This window comes from Siniperca chuatsi, linkage group LG6 (genome assembly GCF_020085105.1).
Source record: "Siniperca chuatsi isolate FFG_IHB_CAS linkage group LG6, ASM2008510v1, whole genome shotgun sequence".
NCBI classification, from domain to species: domain Eukaryota; kingdom Metazoa; phylum Chordata; class Actinopteri; order Centrarchiformes; family Sinipercidae; genus Siniperca; species Siniperca chuatsi.
The window spans coordinates 10596063-10612368 of record NC_058047.1 but is presented as its reverse complement, the minus strand read 5'-3'; positions in this window follow the sequence as shown (position 1 = coordinate 10612368).

Genomic DNA, 16306 nt, shown 5'->3' with positions numbered 1-16306 from the left:
AGCAGCCGTGTTGTCTTCTGTTTAGTCCTGGTGAAAATTTTCAGCATCAACAGAGAGCAAACATTAACTGCCCAAAGTGTGCAAGCATCATCACTGCCTCATCTGCAAGTGTTCACACTGTTCATATGAGATGATGGAAATTGAGTTTTTTCAGATCTGCACAACAAATTTTATTCCGTCTAATGCAGTGGTGGGAAGTAATATACTCAAATACTGTACTTTAGCACAACTTTAAGGTATGTTATGCTACTTTATACTTTTTACGCCACTACATTTATTTAATAGCTATCGTCACTAGTTACTCTTCATATTAAGATTTACAGAAAAAAACATATGCACTCTTATAGGTTAAACTTCATAACATAAACATAAACAGTTTATGAAGCAGTACAAATTTGCTCCACTTCAACCAACTACACTGCAAAGCTTATATGTTAATGAATCAATAATGTAATAATTTTACACTGACGAGGGGCATTCTGTAAAATGTGTACATTGAGTATGCAGGACTATATATATATGTATATATAATTTTAGTGTGGTATTGCTTCTTTTACTTAAGTAAATTATCTGAATACTTCTTCCACCGTTCCACTGTTCCTATGCAATATTATTTGCTTGACCTTTTCTTTGATTTGCTGTCTGCCATTTTATGTATTTTTTTATCCTTTATTTTAGTCTCTATGTCTTATGTAAAGCAATTTGAATTACACTGTGTATGAAAAGTGGTGTACAAATGAAGTTGTCTCGCCTTGCTTCGATGAACTATAGATTATCTTTTCTTGTAGCAGGTCAGTTAATATCTTCTTCTCCACTGTCTATTCACTTTAATTACCATAAAAATCCATTGTTTCTCTCTCTTCATTCTGCTTTTGTTTTAGATTTTTTCTAAGAACTTTGTTTTGCCAGGCCACTCTCTCTCTCTCTCTGACCCTTGACCTCCTTACTTCTGGTTTCCTGTTGTGCTGATTTACTGTAGGAACTTAAACTTACTGTACTACTGCACATGCTGCCAATGGCTCTGGATAAGGACGTCAGCTAAATGCCTAAAATGTAAATGTTATTGTGAGTGTAATTTGATTTGGCCTGTCTAGGACTTGTTGCCCCGCCATGAGAGGCTCCTTGTTTGGAGTGATCTGATCTGCTGAGGGGAGGTGTAATTCCCTGCAGGGAAAGACGATGGACTGTGGTTGGTTGAGACATTAGGGGTCGATGTTAAGCTGCCCTGCCTGCAGTCAACAAGAGCTGATGGAGAGCAGAGCAATAAGGAAAAAAATCACTTTTAAGTGTGTGAGTGGAAAAAGACAGACTTGCTATAATTTATTGTTTACTGGCTCGAATATATGTATTGGGGAGACACAGTGGTTATTGTGGTATTCCTGCCATATGTTAATAGGTCAATAAGGTGAATGATAAAGTGAATGAAGATTACATAAGCAAGTTACCAGAGACATTTAATCATCAGCCTGATTTCCTGCTGAATTCAATAATAACTGCACCCAAGATTACATCTATCTATGCTAGCTATGCTAGCTATGTGCAGCTGTCTATCTGGAGCTCAATTGACTTTCCTTGGAAAAATAAAAGCTTAAGAATATAAACTCGTCTCTGATTTACAGATTCCAGATTATGCACATTTTGTTCAATGGTGTTGTCAGGGACCTTCATGCCTCTGTAGCTTATGGAAAGATGAAAGGTTTTTTTGGTCTGTGCATAACACAATCAATGAAACACAGTCCTGCTTTTCTACGGTTTGATGGTTTGATTTATTGAGACTTGAGCTGCTAACCTTTATATATCTATTTTTGTGACCACAATGGTAAATGGAGTTAGTGCAGTACTAACTGGCTCCTACATTACTTATGTCATGTGCTGTATATGCTGAGGAACAATGCATTTAAGGCATTACTTAGGCATTATCTGCGTTCAAACAGTAGAGGTGGGAAATTGTTAGATGGCCATGCTGTCAGGTTATTAGCAAAGAAAACTGCAACACTTTACATAGAGTCCCCCTATGTAGCAGTCATAAACAGTATATAAACATATAACGAACAGTTTCTAATGCACTATAATGTAGTTGTAAGCAGATATAAGTGTTTTATAATGCATTTGTCAACAACTATAACTTCTCCTCTGTGCCCCTATATGTGCAGGCTGGTGTATAAACAGATAATGAATGACCACATAGTAAAACACACTTGTAATGATATAAAATATGTTTTCATATGATAAGTTATTGTTGACAAATACTGTACATTAATAAACACTTATTATATATATACTTATACTTATCTCTGCTTACAACTACATTATAGTGTGTTATAAACTATTTATTAAATGTTTGTAAACTGCTATATATGGGGAATGTTTGTCTCACTCTCTGCACATACTTCAGATTTTCTTTGGTTGACTATCAGATCGTCCTGTTCACTGCAACCCGGTCTCTTCAATCTGTGTACAAAGAACATGACTTTACACTTTCAAATTGAATGCAGTGCATACGGTTTCACACAGGACTCTAACAGCGGTCTCCTGGATGAAAGCCCTGTGTTCGGACTCTGTCACTCTTTATACCATATCCTCTGACATGTTGTTGTCGATGACATTCACGTGTAAAATGACACCCTGTTTCTGCACAATATAAGTCCAGCCTGGTATTGGCTTATCACCTGCATGCAAATTGGACTTTGGTGTATGTGCTGCTTGCAATTTGAAAGTGTAAAGGTGTCTTATTTGTACACAGATTGTTGGTATCCCACAGGGGTCAATTTGTGGCCAACTTTATTTTGCTATCACACCAGTTCTGTGACAAAGTGAACACAGAAACTCTGTGGGTTTCAAATCATGTTCACTTCTCACAGCTCATCCTCTTATGGTTGTCCCTCGGGAGGAAGTGCTATCCTGGGTTCTGACGTCAGGCTGTATGGGTAAGTAAAACAAAAACTAATCGAGGGAAGAGCCCCCATGTAAACAGAGTTGTTGTCACTGTCAATAAGATTAGATGAAGAGACAAACATGGGCTAAGGTCAACTTTGGAGATTTGAGAAAAAAAGAAGAATGGGAGCGCGAGAATGAGATTCAGTGTCGTATTTCTTCTATTTCCCATAAAAAAAATTATCTGCCTTGCTCAGGAGCACTCATACTGCAGTTGCTGAAGGATTGAATAATGTTAGTCCAGTAAGGTGAATGATTTGTCATGGATGCCCAATCAAGCTTATCCATTAATTGCAGATTACATAAGTAAATTATGAACAAAGAGACTTTTAATCATCCAGATGTTCCACAATTTATCTGGCAGTTTTGAAATGACTGTCTTTCATGACATTTTCTTACATGAGACAAAAACTTTAAGTTCCTCCAGGATTAAAGGATTTTGTAACACAATCACAAACTGGAAATGGGAAACAGCACAATTTTAACCCATCATTTTCACCAACTCAAACCTTTTAACAAACAATTGAATTTTAGGTAAATATAACACCTTGGTTACATTAACGTTCTGTCTACTGTTATGTCAAATTCTTCTTCATAGTCATGTCTCCTCCACATGATCCTCATGCACAGAGCACTTTACATGCATTTAAGACACTGCTAATTTTAGAACATTTTGGGAGCTTGTGATGTTCTGGTTACAAACATTTACATTCAGTTGTCTACATTTCCACAGGCTGCTATCCAAATAATAGTTTAGGACATGAGGAACAGACTGGGTAGACTGGTAGCGGGCAATAAACAGTTTAGATGTTTATGTTTTCTGTACATTGTGCACTTTGACTGCGTCTCTGTGCAGATGTACCAATTGAAAGCACAGCAGTTAACCATTTTTCAACTCACCTTTTCATAGATTAGTGAAACTGGCTCTGTTTTTACATAAATGAGATACACATGCCTCAACACCTTAACAAGAAAAGGGTAAACAAATGTATTTGCTTCAAGTGTGATGTTATTTCTGGTTTATACGCTCTAGTTAGAATCCCAAATGATGCTACTGTCCCTCCCCTGTGTCTCCTTACTGTGTCCTTTCCCACAGAAAACTTTTTTACGGCAGTGTTGACCCAAAGCTCAGAGAAGTAGATTCATAACTGGAAAGTTGCCAGTTTAAATTCAGACTTATTGGAAAATCTATGCAGGGAAAGTTAATGAGCAATACTCTCAGTCCTTGGTGCCCGAGCAAGACATTTAACCTTGATCCCGATTCTGGTCCTAACCTGATCTTTCAGATGGTGCATGAAGACTCTTTTCATCAGGTAAAAAGGATTACATGTTTTTGGGGGGTCTTGTGCCTTGTGGGGCGTCTTGGCTCCTGTATGGACATGAGGAGGTTCACAAAGAGGTTTTCTGTCCTGACTTACCTACAATGTAAACAAATTGGCACCAAAAGATATAAGCAGTAAACTGCTGTGCCAGCCTGTGATGTGGTGAACACTCATCTCCCTCATGCTCTAGCTGCTGAAATCAAGAAAAAGAATCCTGTAATTTCAGAAAATCCATTTGTGGCCAAAACAAATCTAACAGTAGTGAAATATTTGTTCCTAACATTTATGTTAAGGGAAAATCATCTTGAGTAACTGATTCATGTTGGTGGTCTTTGATTTTTCACACAAGTAGGCAACTTTTTGGGCTTGATAAGAAGTTTTTCCCCCACAAAAGCTTCACACTGAATCCCATCATTTCTGCCATTTTTTGTGTGCACTATCTCAGGTGCTTTTCGCCTTGTGGGAGGCATGCAGGCAATAAACTCAGCTGTGCAGAGCAATACAGTTGACTGGTGTGTGACATTTAAACAGAGAGAGAGATAGAGATAAAGAAAGTGAAAGCAGAGGATTTAAATGGACCCTTTATCACGTTCATGCCCTGAAGTCAAATATGTCCTGTGTTTTTATCATTTCCAAACCACAGACTCTATATTTAGTCTTTGGGTGAACAGAAAACATGCATGCTGTGACCTGACTCTGACTCTCATCTGCAGCTTCAACTTGTGAGTTTAGGAGGATAAAAGCCTTGTTAGCTGAACATTTTGTTCTGTTCGATAACCACAGCCTCTAGAAAAGAGGAAGTAACCACGCTTTACTAACATTACCACATCCAGTGAAATGACGTTGTCATGAGGTGTTGATGACAGGCAGGATTTAGATTTATATCTTATCAACAGTTGTCTTTAATTTCTTTTCATATAGTACTATTATTACCAATTCAGGGCCACAGAGATATATAAGGGGTTTCAAATTCCAAGATTTCAAAATAAAAAAACCCTGCCACCAAAAATTCATCATGTACCATGGAGCCTACTGTAAAAATACATCAGTGGCTCTTTCTGATTTATTAAGAAATTTTGATACGATGACTCCCATCTTTAAAGCTGCACTAATCAATGTTTTTAGCCTCATTAGCAGCATGCTCTAGGGATGGCAATGTTACTCTGTCGGTCGGTCAGTCAAAATTGAAATATCTCAACAACTATTAGATGGATTGGAATAAAATTTTGTACAGCATGTTTCAGCTCATTGTTTTGGTTTTTGGTTCAGTCTCACCACTCTCATCAGCCTCATTTCCAGATATTTTTAGAAAGAAAGCTCTGATAAACTACCTGTCATGCACCAAACAGCAGACAGACAAAGGTAGTGGCTAGCTAGTGAACATAAAGGAGCATTTAGCAGCTAAAGAGCCAGATATTTCCCTCAGGAGTTGGTGGAGACCAAAACAGAGGTAAAATATACTAACCTAATAAGGTTAAATGACATCAATCAATTTGAGAGAGTAATTTTTTGTAATATTAGATGTCATATTTTGGAATCTCATTTGTTCCATCTGGTACCTGTAACCTCTGACCCTTGACAACCTTAGCCGTAGCTGATTTTAATGACAAAGACTTTTTGTTGTTGATATGTTTGCCTGACATTAACAGCACCATTACAGCGAACTTGAGGCTCTGCTCAAACATCCATTCATCAAAACATTAGCGGGGGGAGATGGAGGAGGCCGATGATGCGGCTGTCGTGCTGCTCATACCAACTTTTAAGATTTAGTGGCCGTTTCCTACAGAAAACAAAAGCTCAAAATGGATTCCAGATGATTTTCTACATAGCAGAACCGTCCTCTGAGTCTTCAGCATGGCGTATACTGCACATGGCATGTTATGCCTGTTTACATTTGGCAGTAATGTGGGATGGAAACTAGGATGCAAATAGGAAGCTGGGAAGATCATGCTTCATTTAAAGAGAAAACAAGAGTACAACACGTGAAGTTATCGTAGAAAAGGTTTCAGTCGTAGTCATCTGGACACTGTTTTCAGAATCAAGACGTTTCGGCTCCCATCCGGAAGTCATTCTCAATTGTGAGAATGATTCAATTGAGAATGACTTCCGGATGGGAGCCGAAACGTCTTGATTCTGAAAACAGTGTCCACATGACTACGACTGAAACCTTTTCTACGATAGAACACTCCTGGACGAATGAGGGACTACACCGTCTAACACGTGAAGTTAGAAAGTGTTTAGCTATATCTTTTCCATTTCCTATCCCAAAACCATTAAAGGATTAAAGTAGTTAACTTTAGTGGAGTTTTCATACTTGTGGACCTTTATACAAATTCATGATTGGACAGTTATCAACACTGGCAATACTGGCTAGTTACATTCCTGATCTCCTTGTTCCTCATTCCACTTCTCGACCACTCAGATCCTCAAATCTTGGCCTTCCCCATCCCCCGCTCCAACCTCAAAACAAAAGATGATCTTGCCTTTGCTGTTTTAGCAACAACCCTTTGGACTCATCTTCCACAAACTATCAGATTTGCTGAATCTTTTGACTGCTTTAAGTGCCTTTAGAAACCCATCTTTATAGGCAAGCCTTTTTTTATAGATTTCCGTACCTGTCATATGTTTTGGTTTGTTTCAGTTTGGTTTTGAGTTTTGTATTGTAATATATCTTTATTTATTTATTCATTTATATTTTCAGTGTGTGTGAAGCACTTTGTAACTGTGTGTTTTAAAAAGGGCTATATAAATAAAGCTTTACTTAGTTACTTACTTGCTTACCCTGGAGATCCACATTCATCACCTTTCACTTAGTTTTGCTTCAAACATTCTGTGAACTATAAAAAAAAGTATGACAGTCCTATATCAGCAACCCTCAAGATAGTGTAATAAAACTAAGATAATAAAAGTTTTTTGATGCCTACTCTGAATAAAATCCATGCTGACATTAAAGAGAAATGTAATATCATTAAAGCAAACCTCTGTGTTTGGGCCTTCAGTTGTATTTTGGGGATTGTAATCATTTCAGAAATCAGAATCAGAAATACTTTATTGATCCCCGAAGGGAAACTCTTTGGAGTCCTTATTGGTCCTAAATTACAACTTGTCTTGCTTATGAAAAGTAAAACTAAAATTATTTACTGTTCTCAATGCTGGTAATATAGATAGACAAATCTGTGATCAGCAAGTTCTTGCATTTGCAGGGGAAGGTGTGTTTGAGATAATCACACAAGTGCTATCCTGAACATCCTGAACTTAAGACTTTGTGTGGAAGAGATGATGCACCTCAAGCTCTGATAAAAACTATCCATAAATCTAGTCCAGATCTCAATTTAAATCTCTAAGTGTCACTGTGCCAGACAGCACACATTTCCACAGGTTATCACCATAACTCTGACTAAGACAAGACTTGCAATTGTTTATCTGGTATTACTAATGTGAGTGTAAACATAGTTTGGGGCTGTTTTTACTGTCAGCTCAATGCAGCACTTACACATCTGTATGTGGGCAGACTTTTCATTATTTTCATTTTCATTTTAGGTATTTAGTTAATGCTCTGTTCCAGAGGGCAAGGGTAAAATGAGCTTATAGTTCTACATCACAAACATCTCAAGCAGACAGTGTCAGTACATTTGGAAAGTTGTCAGTATCTCCACAGACACACTCAAAATGATCAAAATGGAAAGACAGACAGATGTTTAAAGAATACTCTGTCCTTCTCTTGATTTCACTGCATGATTTTCATCATCTGCCACTAAACATTACACTGAGAGACTCTTAATATAATAGTAGTGGGTTTGACTTATGATTATACATTAACCCAGTGAGGTAAATCAGTAGGATGGGAAATTGCTGTACTGACTGGTTGGTATGAAAACTTGCAGTATCTCTCCATGGTTAAGGGCTGCTGCTGTAAACAAGCAACTGTAAAATGGCTCTGCACTGCTCCTCTTGAGTCTCCAGTGGTGTCAACATCATCTTTGATCCTGATCACTGATGTAAGAACATACCTGCCAGTTTGGTTGTTAAACAGACTGATGGTTTAAAGGGTTAGCTCTAAGCACCAATGTGTGTAAACACAGCCTCTCAGAGCAGCTAGCATTGCTGTAGACTTAGTGTTGTTGGAACAACACTTTGCTTTTACTAACTACTGCTTATACTTACTACTAATTTTACTGCTGCTCTTTCTATATTTTTTATCTCTTCATCCACAAAAATCCTCAGCGCTGAGAGAGTAACAACAACTGGCTGTGATGTCACGATTGGAGGAGCGTGTTGTTTTTGTTCAGCTCATCCCCCTGGAGAGGGTACAGTGTCAGAGGTTTGTGCAGGCGAGCAGGTTTGTTTTTGAAGTGCAGCCAGTTCCGACTGGGAAAATGTACATGAGGTTGTTTTTATCTAAAGAAAAAAATCCTGTCTGTCTCTGTTTGATAATGGATGTAAGTATACCGGCTGCATTTTGTATGTGGACAAACACAAGTTTATATAGAAGCAATCAGAAAGAGAAGTAACAGGAAAAGAACAAGAGAAACATTGTGGATAAAGATATGACAAATATAGAACTAAGTTAAATACAAATCATCATCATCATCATTATCAGCTATAATGGGCAAACATATCATATATTATGTTATGATTTAGTTTATTATTGTTATTATTACTACTACTCATGTAAAGCACAAATTAATACTAAAGCATTTCATTATTTCTGTTCATAAGATTGTATTTCATTACTTTAATATAGTGGTAATTTTAATAATATCTCCAGTATCTGGTCAAGCTCTATAATATTTTTACACATTTCTGGAAGGTATTTTGTTACTTTTGCTATACTTTTTATCATCATTATTGTTTTTCTACTAAGTGTTTTTTCTTTTGGCACGTGCTGAGGTCCTGTTTTCCTCATCTAACACACCCTCAGACTTTTGGAAGGTGGATGTGACTTTGTGGAATTATAGCCTGTTTGCTAATGATAGAGGGGGTTAAACAGAGGACAACCTCCTTCATGACCACAGCCCTTTGGGCCTGAACCACCACCTTCTTCCCCTTTCCTACCCTCTACTACCACCCCAACCACAGGCTCACAGTAAACTGCTACTTCAGAGGAAATACTGCTGGTCCCGTGTCAAAGGACAACAAAACAGGCTCTCCTCTCAGCTGGTGTCTCTCCATCTATTCCTCATCCCTCCCTCTCAACTCTCTCCCCCTGTTTGTTTATCATCGAAAGGAAAGCTGAAACCTGTCGGGTTTGTTTTCTCCTTTTCTTGGCCAAGTGCCTGCTTTTAAAACCCGGGTGTTGCCGAACAGGGAGTCACATTTCAGAAAAACACGAGGTGAATTGTTGGGTCACGGGTGGAGGAGTGGAGAGGAGAGAGGCTGACACAGCTGGATTTTGACGTCTCGGTCATATTTGGATGCTTTCATCTTTCAAACAGGACAGGACAATCTGTCAGCTGCCAGTTAAACAGTCAAAAACACATTCTTCTTTGCTGACTTAATTTGTACCCAGAGTCATGCCAGTTTGTTTTCCACACTCTCTCATGACAGGGAACATTTTTAAAAAATAAGACAGGAACATTTCTTCATATTTGTCCTACTGAGTCCTCTGAGAGGAACTTTTACCTCAAAGTTAACATGGAACACTTTCTGCATAGCACTGGAGAGAACTTTTTTGTAACAAGATAGAAAACATTTCTCACACCATATACTATACCACTTCTTGTTCCACAATGATAAACAATTTACAGTCAGATAAGAACTTTTTTCCAACTTTTTGTTGTAATTATTTTCTCGATTCACTGATTTATAATTTGGTCTACAAAATGTTAGAAAACAGCTAAAAACGGCCATTACAATTTTCTAAAGCCAAAGGTAATGATTGTCACCTGAGGGACCTTTTTCTTTGTACCACAGAACGAGACATTATTCATGTAACTTAATCTAGAATGTCTTTCAAAATACACACATTTTGTCTTTATGAGATATGAACATTTTTCGTAGTGTTTGCCTTTACACAAAGGGAGGCTTTTCCTGTAATGATGTGGGGAACTATTTCTACTGACATGACATTATTTTAACCCCATATGATGATTATTACATAAACATTTTTTTCAAACACTCCAGTGGACTTTTGTGTGTTGTGAAGTAAAGCATAGCCACATGACACCATTGTTAGATCAGCATCGCAGAGGCAGGTCATGAAGGGTTTTGCCAACATTTCAGGAACCAGTTTAACATGTAAATATGATATCACTGTTAAAGTACAATGTGTAAGTTGGAGTTCCCCTTTAATTTCAGCCAGACAAGTGATATTACTGTCATGTTGCATCATAGGGACTGTGCGGGGTGTGGTGTGTTATCCTTACTGATAGCCACTAGTCTGCAAAATGAAACAAAATAAAGCTACATTTTAAAAAGTTATAAAACAAAGAAAATGTGCAGAAACTACAAACACACTGGTACTGTTCTTTCAGTTTAGGACTCTAAATAACAGGTACAACTGTCACAGTAGGTCTGTGTCCTTGACAATCTGACTCTTCTCCTCTGGAAAGAAGAAACTCAGTAGGGAATCTTTTGGGGAAACAGAACTGGGAAAACAGATTCAACCCTTGATGTCACCCCCCCTGACATCCATCCACCAGAACCCCATGGGAAACCACAGAGCCTCCTTCTCTTCTCTGCTCCTGCAGCCAAAAGCCCAGCTGCAGAGTAATAAGGTCACTCAGCTGATTTAATCTCCAGTCCAGGTCACATAAACACACAACACTGGGAAAACGACCAATAGACGTTGACGTAGATGTTGTGAGGATTGTTATGAAGCTAAATGTACTCATTTCCAGCTACAAAAATATGTTTTTTTATCCTGAAGCAGGAACCACAGAAACAACAGCTTCAACAGATGACAGTGATGTTCACAAATTTTATTTAATTTGTGTTTATCCATCAATCAGAACATACCATGCGCTACATTTAACCATTGCACCGGTCAGAGTGGATGGAGGGTGTACAAAGTGCAGGACCTTGATACCACTGTCTGGAGTTTTCATATTGACTCCTGTCAGTGGTTAGATTTAGATTTAGGCAACCAAAGCACTTTGGTTAAAGTTAGGGAAAGATTGTGGTTTTGGTTAAATGCTGATAATCATGTTGGGTTTTGTGTTTCAAGTCGCTACAGAATTTTTCTGTATTTACCAGACCATGATCTTTCCCTAACCTTAAGCAAGTGCTGTGAGGGCCTAAACACAACCATAAAAAGTTTAATAATGCGGCAGTCACTATACAAGCAGATATTGTATTTGGTGGAAAACAAATGAAATACATTGTAAATTAACATTTTACTGATATGCTCACTATCAACATTTCTGCGAGTTGCCAGATATGCTAATTAACAACATTTTTTATTATGTTAATAGAAAATGTAATCCAGCCTGCATTACATTTCTTTCAAAATGTATTTGCTGTTGCAAATTAGTTGTATATAAACATAATTTCTAGGAGACGGGGTTGACTATACTAGTGTGAAGTTTGTAATGTTTATTGGGTGTCAGAGAGGTTTTGACAGAGATGTTTTGATTGAACACACATTCCTCTCTTTTTGTGCTGTTGCAAAGTCCATGGTCACAAAAAAGCAGCCACAATGCTATTTTCATTGGATGGGTTTTTTCTTGCAAATACACCTCCAATCACCAAAATCACTAAAATGTTAACATCACATTTGTTTATATTCATTGTTTGTCTTTATTGTTATTATACATCACAGACTGTAAGTTTCCTTTCTAATCACCATTCATCCTAAAGCTGTAGTCAACCGGCAGGGTGAATGCAGCGTTTCATAGAGTTATGTAACATTGCATCTGTCCTGCATTACACTGTGACCGCACCATGCTCATTTTCTTGTCAGTCAATGCACAGGCCTTTACAAAACAACTGTGAATTATGTGAGAAGTCTCTGGTCACGCAATAGTATAACACAAGACAGAATGATAATATACTGATGGTGGATAGTAGGGGTGGAGAAGAAGAAAGGGATGAAGAAAGAGAGACTGAGAGAAGGGAAGATCAAGAAGAACAGAAAACAAAAAAAGAGGGTCAGAGACAACAATTGTATTTGAGAGAAAGTTGGAAAGAGGTGGAAAGAAAGAGCTAGAGACAGAAAAAACAAGAGAAAGAAGGGGCATGTAAACTAATAATAAATGGCAAGAGAGTCTATGAAACTAACTACTGTGTATAATTCTGACTTTGGAAAGATATAAAAACAAAAATACCCACAATACTAAGATGGACACAGAAGAAGAAAGACAGTGAAAAGTGGAGAAGATTGAGTGACAAAGGCAAGTTTGTTTAATACACCTCTTTTTCTTTATCACGTTTGATAAATTCAGTCAGTCTGTCAGTTTGTCTTCATATGTCATGATGAAAACAAGGCTGGACGGGTTATGCCATCTGTGTGACTGAAGCACGATGAGGACTCCCTTTACCAGTTAAGTGCAGGAATACCTCTGACACAAAAGGCCTATTGTGGGTCATATCTGATCTGAAATCAGCAAATAGATTCTTGGATGGATGGAGGAATGAAGACAAACAGACAAACTTGGTGACCTGCAGTGAGAACACAAAGTGCCCAACTGTCAAGCTCTGACAAAGGGATTAGCTGTAAGAACATCCTGTAAACAAAACCATCCAGGTTAGCTGCTGCATGTTCAAGTCCTGCAGAGCAGCAATACATATAAAAGGTACAGTGCATGATAAGCACAATAAGCAACACATGACAAATGAAAAACACACATTAAAACCTAAACACAGCAGAAAGCTGATCAGGGAAAACAGCCACTACAGTGATCAGGGAGACATTTGGCCCCATTAAAAAATGAAAAGTAAAATCACAATTCATAAAATGAAGACCTTGTACCTCTTTCCCAGCCCTTGCTATGGATGACAGCAGGCATACGTCACATTCCTGTCTTCAGAACGACCACGCCCCCTTTTGGGTGAAAACTAGCACTGTAAAAATGCCAGTGCCAAATTAAAAATACTAGTGACACCATGCCTAAGAGCTGCTGCATCAAACAAAACAAAAAAACCCAGTTTACAATTTCTTTTTTTCCCCAAAGAGCGAAGGAGAGTAAAAGAGATCTGTGGCCTTAGGCCATCCACAGAGAGGATTAAATGGTAAACTGTGAGACCCCGGCCATTCAATACGTGTACCTCTGTGGCAAATACTTCATTACAGGTTAGTTAATGATGTTACTGAGTAAATGGCATGTGTGCCTCTTGTGCCTGTAGATCGAAGCAAATCAGAAAAGAGTCTTAGTGATGGTGTGACTAAAGTTTTTGCTAATGCTTTTAGAATGGAGTTTGGTTCAACAGTCTGTCCACTCAAAAGACCGGGGTGCAGGGGGGTATTTTAACATTGATAATTAACACAAATTTCAATTTACAAGTTCTAATAATGAACCTTGTAAGGAAGCGGGGCTAAAACCAACCTGTTTTTGTTCTCATGGTAAAAGGTTGCGTAATGGGATTTTTCCTGTCCCAAAACCTTTAACCCATAGATCATTTGATGTCCCATCCTTCAGTTCCTTTACATCAGTGTCTTTTTCCTCCCTTAGTAATATGGTTAAGCACATGAAGTCATCTGCTTGCCCTACCAGACTACTGAAGGAGACTATGCCTATTATGCCCTTTCATCTTATCTATTGTATCTTATCTATCACTGATGTGGCCTTAAACTGGTTCAGGTCCTAATAAATGTTTCTCTGTAACTCAGTTTCATCCTCCATGAACATGCTCTATGGTGTCCCCCAGGGTTCAATTCTGGGTCCCATTCTATTCTCCATCTATATGCTCCCTCTTGGTGACATCATAGGTTGACACTACACAGTCAGGCTGGTTTAGATCTGTTTTCTCATCATAGCATGGAAAGTTGGAAGCAACTCGAATCAACAAAACAAGTGAGCTGAATCATCTCTAAAACTAAATGCCTTTCTAAAACAAGGAAAGATATTACAGTGCGAACATTATGTGCACAATTAGAATATTGGTTCAAAACTTTCACTTCTGTTTTTTACTTTTTACTTTCATCCTTTGAAATCTCAGTTTTGATTCTAATTTTGCTGCCTAAAAGGTCTTATGTGATTAGTTTAAGTAACAATGAATAAGGAGGTGGCCTAAAATACAAAAGTAAAGGTTGAGGTGGAAGAGCAGAATCATATATTTTCAATATCAGGACACCTTGGAGTGTATTATCACATCCATAAGGCCACTGACTTAAGAAAACAAAGCAGAAACAAGTATTTCGCGAAACTGGGATATCTGATCTGGATAAACAAAACCATGTTACAACCATGTTGTCAACATACACTCTATGTAATCTGAGAGTGAGCCAGGTGTAAAAACAATGTACAGTTTGTTCACAGTTATGAGGAAATCACACACAAAGATGTCACATTGAAGTCTGATGTAATGTGAAGGTGATCACACTATTATGCTTTAGATGACATGGACACAGGTGAGTTCTCCTGGACCAGCTGTAAGTTATTTTGTTAAGGCCTCAGATGCAATATGTCAATGAATAAATACTAAAAATACAAGCAAATCAGATATGAACAGAAATGTGCACATATAAAAGTTTATAGTCCATACAAAACACACACATTGACACACACACACTCGCTCAAATGCATATTGTAATGTGCAAAAATATGAAGGCAAACATGCCTGAACAGGCACCAAATTAACAAGTAATATACCAACAAGTGCACAGTAGAACACAATTATAAATATGAGCAAACGGAGTGACAACTGCTCTGCTGAATACCAGGCATATAAAACACACACATACACACACACACACACACACACACACACACACATACACAGTCTTCCTTTGTGCAGCACCAGCTGTGTTGAGGCTCCATGACATTTAAGTGTAATAACATATGAAGGATGTGCGTGCCTAACTGTGCCAGTGTGTGTGTGTGTGTGTGTGTGTGTGTTTGTATATGTGGCCTTCTGCATGTTTTTGCTTGTTTGGACTGGTGTGTGTCTTCATTAATTTATGTGTGTTTGGCTTGTGTGCACACACTGTTATTCAGCCTGCTTATCAGTGTGTGTGGAGAGTTGCCGGTTTGAACCCCAGGGCAGTATGAGCAGGGAGAGATGAGACTGTGGCATAATTTGGTTTTTTTGCACAAGACACAAGTAAATACATACATGGATTGATTGTTTAAATGTGAATGGAACAGGAATACGGAGTAAAAACAAAAATTCTAATAGAAATATCAACACATTCAGAAATGGGTAGCTGCACCAGTAAACAGAACAAAAGTACAAACATTTTCTACAGCTAAATCCATAACAAGCCTAAAGGTGTGTTTCCAGGTGTCTGTATGTGTTGAGTGTGCAGAGCTCAGCAAAACTTCCCTGCAGAAATTCTTCTTAAAAGCCTGAAACAACAAACCAAATTTGCTTTCTAATGACACTTGCCTGCAGCAGTCAACAACAAAAAACAACTCTGACCTTTGACCCTTTTACTGCAGACTGCCTGTAATATGTGTAATCGAGATGTCTAAACTGATTCTACTCTTGTGCTTCTACTGTGCATATTCTCTACATGTTTTCTATGTGTAGTCTAATTGGAACATTTCATTTCTATTCAAGATTTCCTTTACAAATACAATGCCTTACAGAGACTTGCATCATTTAAAAAGCAGCTATGTCACATACAGTACATGTTTCTTTCAGACTCATCTCATTACCTCACTTTCACCCTTCACCACACCTTCACATGTTGTCTTTCTTTTTCTTTGTGTTCCTTTATATTTTGTTTATCTTATTGTGTATGATATATTAGTTGTATTATGCTCCTCAAGATTCTCTGTGGAAACTCCCATTTGAAGTTGTGAAAAAATATGACAAAAAATAAGATGGCATGTGTTTTTTACAAAACTGATATGTTCAAACATGAGCTGTAAAACTTTGCAAAGCCTCAACAACAAAGGGGAAGTGAAACTAAAAACTGTGTGTGTGTGTGCATGTGTGTGTGCAGTGTG